Raw genomic sequence first — 8,051 nt, 5'->3', positions numbered from 1 at the left:
GATGGTTAGGCGATCTATTTGCTGTTAACACCAGCTAAATGGAGAGTTGGGTATGCCTTGGTTGATGATGCGCAGACATGTGCTGAGACTGCGACATCTCCAGCGCTTCATAGACGACGGTGAACAGGTGTGGTCGCCATTTGTGAGAAGCGCTTTCCCGTAACTCGTCTCTTTGGCCGAACTGCAGTCATGGATCAAACAAAATCAGAGACTAAGCGAATGGCACCGCGATTGTCGATATGCTCTCGAGCAACTCTGCCGTCTGGGACCAAACTTGTGTAACTCTACTTCCACAAAAACGTTCTATAGAAGATTAGTGGGGGTGGGGGATGACGACGTTCTTGGAGAGAATCTGGGCGTCGACGAGGAACACCTGACCCACCTCTTCAGGACCACTTTCGGGCCGGGACCTATGGACAATCACCAGAGATCCCTGGCAGTGCTATCGGGAAGCATTGCCCGTTCGAGATAAGCTCTACAGACACGGTTCAAGAAACACCGGACCGACCTGCCCGAGGTGTGGTCAGAGCGACGAAACCGTTCTGCACGCACTCGTGCAGTGTTCAACCATTTCAGACCTGTGGGCTTATGTCAAACAGCTGTTGTCACGTGTAGGGCGAATTCGGTTATCGGCCGAGTCTATCGTGAATATTGCCCCGCCACATTCCTTTAACCGAGAAGGCAAGGCAGTTTTCATTGTACTGGTGGCCATGGTGAAAGAATGTGCGAGGTGGACACGTGCGAAAGGTTTAGAGACAGACAGTTTCCTCTCTGGCCAACCTCTCATCAACTTCTTCAAGTATCACTTGAAGAAGAAGTTGAGAATAGAGAGGGAAGCTTTGTCTCATAAAAGTTTCAATAAAAGGTGGGTGAATGTAGCAAAGATGGTACACGTGAATGACGAAACCACTTTGAGCATAATCCTGTAAATCTAAAAGAGAGAGGGAGCACTTTGCTCTCATGTGCTTCTTTCCCTGCCTGAGGTTACTGTGGTCTTTTTCGTAGGCTTTTCTTTCCACGGATAAACCTAATCTGTATTACAGTTTTACTCCCCCTTTTGGGAACTCTATTATAAACGGAACGTTGTTATTTCGCTGTTTACACGTCCCAAATGCTTTCGATCCCTTTTGATCGTATTTTCTTTTCTCTTTCGAAAAGAAAAGTTCTACGTTGTATTATCCCCTCTATGTTCGACCCTGCGTGGCTAATACATAAATCAATCAATCAGTCAATCAATCAATCAATCAATCAATCTATCTATCTATCTATCTATCTATCTATCTATCTATCTCTCACTCTCTCTCTTTCTCTCTCTCTCTCTCTCTCTCTCTCTTTTTCTCTCTCTTTCTCTCTCTCTCTCTATGTATATATATATATATATATATATATATATATATATATATATATATATATATATATATATATATACATAGAGAGAGGGAGAAAGAGAGAGTCAACCTGTGAGACCCGGAGATGCTCAATATAGAACATATGTAGTTGAGCTCAAATGATTTGAACTTGCACCCCAAAGTCTTTATTGAGGACTTGACGAAGGAAGCTGGTTCTACGGTAATGTTTATACGCATCTTCCAATGGTAACATATACTTGGATAATATTACAAGTATTGTAAGAAACAGAAATAAATTTATTTCTGTTTCTTACAATACACCTCAACGCTTCTAAAAACAAACTTTGTTTACTTTCATTGTAAAGTTGAATTACAAGTATTATTTAATTCCGTGCCTCCAGAAAATACTGTCGGACTTTAAACACCATACTTCGTTTTCTGCATTTTTTGTACTCCATGTAAATTTATTTATTCTGTAAATATATAAATATCTCTATGCTTATACACGAGTGTTCTGAATATTTTCAGGTTTTGTTTATCTTTCTCCCCTCTCTCTTTTCCTCATAAATATGAATCACAAAAATAGACCTAAACATAGATCTAGGAAAATAATTTGATTCACTCCTCCTTTCCACCTTAATGTTAAGACTAACTTAGGCAAGAAATTCCTGTCTCTTTTAGATAAGCATTTTCCAATAAATCATAAATACAGGAAATTTTTAACAGACGCTCAGTAAAGATATATACATTCAATGAGATCTTGTGCAACTGAAAGTAGAGTGTCCTTTTGGTCAGCTGAAAGCAGTTTTGGCCCAAACTTGACCCACAAGCGTCTCCACACCCAAATCTTTAGTGATAATGGACAAAACTGAACCGTACCTAATCTGCACATCCTCTGATAACTCATGGATGGTGATTCGACAATCACACGTTACACACCTTCATTCCAAGCACTGCTATAAACAGTGGAAGTGAGCTAAAACATTAAAACCTTGTGCACATGCACAGCAAAGTTTAAGATCAATCTTTGCCAAGCAACTTTACTCTGCGTGCTTTAGCTTCGTTACTATGGCAAGAGAGAAGATGGAGATAAGATTAATAAAAGTTTATTAATACATTGACAAGATCAGACCTACAACTGTTTCAATCCATCACTTGCAGCATAAAATCAATCAAATTTAATTTTATTTAACTAAATCAATTTAGTTAATTATTGCAAGTGAGAATATCTTCAGGGAAGGATTACAAAGAAATTTAACATATTTAAAACATAATGAAAATATTCTGGAAACCGTCAAACTTTCCCTTGCTGGCTTAAAAATCTTCGAGCACCGGTGCTGTCAATGGGACTGGTTGCGGTTCTTTGGTACCTTCTGCTCCGTCTCCTCTGTCGAACTGCTGGTATAATTTCCGCGCTTTCTCGCGGATAATGCTATCGCCCAAAGGGATATCTATCTTTTTGCAGTCACTGATTCACAATGCCAAAGCAGATTCCATCCTGACGAAGTGCTTATTTCTTACTATTGTTATCTTTTCGGTACTTTCACAGAAACTTACTGCGACGGTAGTCCTGATCGCCACCTTGTTCTTTTTTATGTAGCATATGCTGCTTTCGTTGACAAGATAATAGCGACATAACTTTTATCTTCCCGGAATATATCCAGCATTTGTACCTTCTCATAGGGTGTCATAACCTTTTTCTGGCGCTTAGTTCACTTCCAGAAGCCTTAGAAGGTGTAGGGCGTTTGGGCGGCATCTTAGGGCTTTAACAACACGCTGCGAAAATCGCAGCACTCAACAAAATACTCGAGATAACTACTGGAAGTAGTTTTTCACAAAGAAACCTACACAATCTTCTTTCGCCTAATATGCGCATACCACTAATGGGAGATTGAGCAGAGATTAAAAATGATCATGGTTGCGAAAAATTTAGTTTGTATTACCACTAGATGCAGTAACCTATACTATGATAATAGTGTGACAGAGAGAGAGAGAGAGAGAGAGAGAGAGAGAGAGAGAGAAAGAGAGAGAGAGAAAAGGAGAGAGAGAAAGAGAGGAGAGAGAGAGAGAGCGGGGACCAGCAAGTAACCTTGTCTCTTTCTCTCTTTTTCTCTCTCTTCCTCTCTCTTCCTCTCTCTTCTCTCTCTCTCTCTCTCTCTCTCTCTCTCTCTCTCTCTCTCTCTCTCTCTCTCTCTCTCTCTCTCTCTCTCACACACACACACACATGTCCATTTCATATACACGTACATACATCTTTCACTTTCTCCTTTCTTTCACTTTAAGACAAAAGTAAATAAATAAAATTTTTTACGGAAATTAACGACTTGAAAATAATTTTTTAAAACCCATTAAATTTATTGTCTCTGTAAAGAAAGCTAAAATATAAATATTTACTGTACAAACAACTTACATTTTTGAAATCATGTTCAGTTAAAAATATTTCTAAAAGATTAAAATATTGTGTACGTCAAAAAGTCAACGTTTTTTTTTTCTTAGAGAGGGCGAAGACTATGCGTGTGTATATGTCACAGATAACAGACGTGTGTTTTTCTTGATTGACACTCCATAACATTCATTATATGCGTGTGTATTCTGTATGTGTGTTGACGTCAGGGAAGCAATGCTTTTCTTTTCGTCAAGAAATAAACAAAAATTGTGTTTACTCGTTTTCATTAATAAATAGAAGTCCAAATGTCACGAGAGTTTGTACTGCACTGTGTAAAAATAGGTGTGCAACAAAAAAAAAATAATAAGATAAAATATACTATTTCTGAGCTATTTCGGGTACAAACAAACATCCCTAGAGTTTTAGTATTACTGAGATAAATACACACACATACACACACACACTGGAAAGAAACTTCCAAAAAGGTTAGTAACGTTCTGATAAAAATGATTTTAAAAATATTTATACTTAATAAAACTGTATCAAGAAATTTTTACAAAGACATATATATATATATATATATATATATATATATATATATAAAGTTATATAGGTTGTTAGCTGTGTAGGTTGCTCATATTAAGTGGCAGAATGAGTTTTGTGTATGAATAGTTATTTGTGTATGTACTCTGTTAAAGTTAGTTAAGTCTTAGTTTGTACTTTTGTATGAAAGTACTTTGTTTATCTGTGCTTCATCTGTAGTATTCACTTAACATAAGTAGAGTGGGAAGACCTGGAATTTGGGGGACTTATTTTTTGCACATATGTCTGTATACTCAGTAGTATCTGTCTAGTACTGGGTTCTCGTATTTGTTGTCGGTGAATGGTCAGATTATTTCTTAGAGTAAGCTTTGCTTGACCTATATAATCTTCATTACAATCTTGACATTTGATAGCCTATATTAAATTCTTTGAAGAACATGTAAAATGATTTTTTATGGTAAAAATCTGTCCTGATTTGAATTTGTATGTTGTGTCTTCAATAGGGTTGATACAAGTCCCACAGTTAGGGCGGACACACTTTTTGACTGTTAGTGTGGGAATTGTGGAAAGTAATTTAGCATTGATGAGGAATTTTTTGATGGACTTTGTCTTTTATTTTTGATTATTTGATTATTTTTGATTATTTTGTGTATTTCGAATGCTTCTTTCAATCTTGGGTCTGTCTGGTGGATAATATTGTAAACCTCTATGTTTCTTGGGTTGTGTTTTGTAGAGTATTGGATGTATCTAGAACGTTTTTCGCTTGTCGTAGTTTATGGATATTTATTGCTTTGGCGCGTTCTATTCCATTTAAGACTTTCCCCGTGTTTTCAAAAACTTGGTGAAGGGTGTCTGCAAGAGGATTTCGAATCTGTATTCTAGCCAAGAAATTTCTGACGCAGCAGCCTCCTACTATAACGAGGCCCTAGATGCTTGCGGGTTTAGAGACTGCATCTCTTAGATGCCGGGCCCTAACACCCGCAGAAGGAAGCGCCACAGAAATATCGTTTTGTTTGCCCCCACCCCAACCTACTCCCTTAGCGTAAAAACATGTCTAGGTAGGATATTAATTAGGCTAATAGATAAGCACATAGGTATGGACGTCTATACAACAAATACAACCTAAGAGTCTCTTTTAGCTGCGCCCCTAATAGTAAGAGTATTTTTGTTAACACCCCTAGGCCGCGAACAGGACGGGATGCTCATGCAGGGACTACAGCAGATGCTCAGTGGGAGGCTAATGTGAAACCACGGGAGTCGTTTACGAGGCTGAAGTGGTATCTGACCCTAAAAGCAGCAGCAGCGTTTCCAGCAGCTACAGCGGTCGCAGGAATAGCTGTAATAATAGCAACGGCAGCAGCTTTAGTAGAAATAGCAGCAGCACCATCACGAATGATAATGTTGATGATGATAACAATAATAACAATGACAGCAACCACCACCACTATAACGCCATAACAGCTCCAACAACGACGATGTTTGTAGCAGCACCAACGGAGACACCGACAACGACAAAAGCAACAAGGCCAACAAAATATATGTCAAGATTTCATGCCAATAGAGGAAGAGCCTATTTCTAACCTAGATCCAAGGCTCCTTCATTGAAATTTCAACATCAACAACAGGTATTTTTGTTTGTATGTATGTATGTATGTATGTATGTGCAGATTTGTATGTTTTATGTACGTATTCTCATGCATATAGTTGCATATCTAGACATGCTCACATATATTTAAATGATAAGCTTCTGGAGAGTTTTACAGATTTTTACAGTTTCAGTGATGGATTAGATCTGTAGTCTTCGAATTAGCTTTCTCCTTTCTGGTTTTAGGAAGTCTAATTTCTCAAGATTGGCATTTAGGTAGTGTGTTACATCTCAGGGCCCCAATACTTACAGGTATCAACCTGAACTTGTAATCTTGAAAGAGTAACTACAGATTTCTCAATAGTTCAGCATAAGTGTTCTCTTTTTCACTGTATGTTAACATCCGCTGGGCAGCTAATTTCCACAACTGTGCACAGTTTCTTTTCTCTATCCCAAATCATTATATCAGGTCAGTTGTATGTATGTATGTATGTATGTATGTAGGTAGGTAGGTAGGTAGGTAGGTGTGTGTGTGTGTGTGTCTCTCTCTCTATATATATGTGTATATAGATCTATGTATATGTCTTTTTACCTCTATATCTATACGTATGACTAGGTGTGTACCTGTGTCTGCGTGGGTATATGTCTATGTGTACAATTGATAGAGTGAACCACAAAGTCCAAGCAATTAAAGTTTCATTCGTGATGAAGAATAAAGTTATTAGGTTTAATGATATTTATTGTCAAGGAAGATAGGACAGAAACTTTGGAAATTGAAATTGATTTACTTGAATGTGAGGCTTAAGCAATAAGGAGCCAATCTGATCTTTGAAATGTATAGAGACGACTTTGGTTATGCTTAAGCCATATGAGACCTTCACAGTTAAGTGTTATGTTATTCATAATTACAGACTGAAGGTGTAAAGATTTTCATAAAAAATAAATATTCATTAAATAACCAAATCAATAAATCAATATACATACATACATGCATGCATACATACATACATACATACATACATACATACATACATACATATATGTATATAGGGTGGGTAAAAAGTAATCAGGCATTAGAAATTGCTTATAGAATTTTTAGTATCACTGAAGCCATGACAAAAACACTTTTTAAACAGACAACGCTAATGGGGATTTCTTATTTTCTTATTGTCATATTTCTTATTTCTTATTTTCCAGATGGCCGGTCGCTTGACTGTTCAGGAGTCAGCTAAGATAGCAAGCACGCTATGAAGTGTGGAATTCCATTGTTTTGGGTCTGAGATGGTGGCGTGCATGGAAAGGTAAGCATGCAATACTACACCCGGAGACAATAAAAAGTTGTCAAGCAAAGCTGATGACCACAGACTCTGTGAACGATGCAACAAGTAGCCGTTCAACCACATCCCGATTAGCGGAGAACGTGGTATCTATGCAGGAAATGCCCGCAAAAATCAACACGTCAAGCAGCTTGTGAAAGTGGACTAACAAGACACACAATACGTGCGGTGTTGCTTAAAGAATTGAATTTTTGTCCGTGGAAACCCCATTGCATGCAGGAGCTAACACCTGAAGACTGTGACCACAGAAGTTCAGAAGTCCAGAAGTCCAGAACTCCAAGAAATCCAGATCTCACTCTATGTGATTGTGGGGTTACACAAAAGAGGTGTACAAGACAAAACCACGCACACTGGAGGACTTGGAGACACGGATTCAGGAGGTTCTCAATGATATCCCAGACGACGTCCTTCAGAAGGTTGTTCATTCCAGCCTTGGCTATTTGAGGAAATCGGTTGGTGCCATCGGTTCTTACGTTAAAATATGAAGATTTATTTTCATTTTCCCATGTAATAAAGAATATGTATAATTTGTTTCAATAAATTTGTAAAAGGAATATGGATTTTATTACCAATTTTTAATGCCTCTTTCGTTTTTCAACTTTACAAATATGCGTTCTGCGCTAATGCATATAGTGGAAGCTTTTTTTGTAAAGGTGTTGAATATTTCCGGTTTAATTTAGAATTTAGAAATTCAAAGAAAAGATCGTCACTGGAGACTATTCGGTGAGAAGTCGTGATTAGTCAAATTGTGTCGATCACGCGGCCAATATTTTAACGAATCAGGGCGGCGAGCTGGCAGAATCGTTAGCACGCCGGGCGAAATGCTTAGCGGTATTTTGTCTGTCGTTACG

The sequence above is a fragment of the Octopus bimaculoides genome, chromosome 4, assembly GCF_046866305.1.
Source record: "Octopus bimaculoides isolate indiv1 chromosome 4, ASM4686630v1, whole genome shotgun sequence".
Lineage (NCBI taxonomy): Eukaryota > Metazoa > Mollusca > Cephalopoda > Octopoda > Octopodidae > Octopus > Octopus bimaculoides.
The sequence above is the reverse complement of the archived record's forward strand: the minus strand, read 5'-3'. Positions refer to the sequence as shown.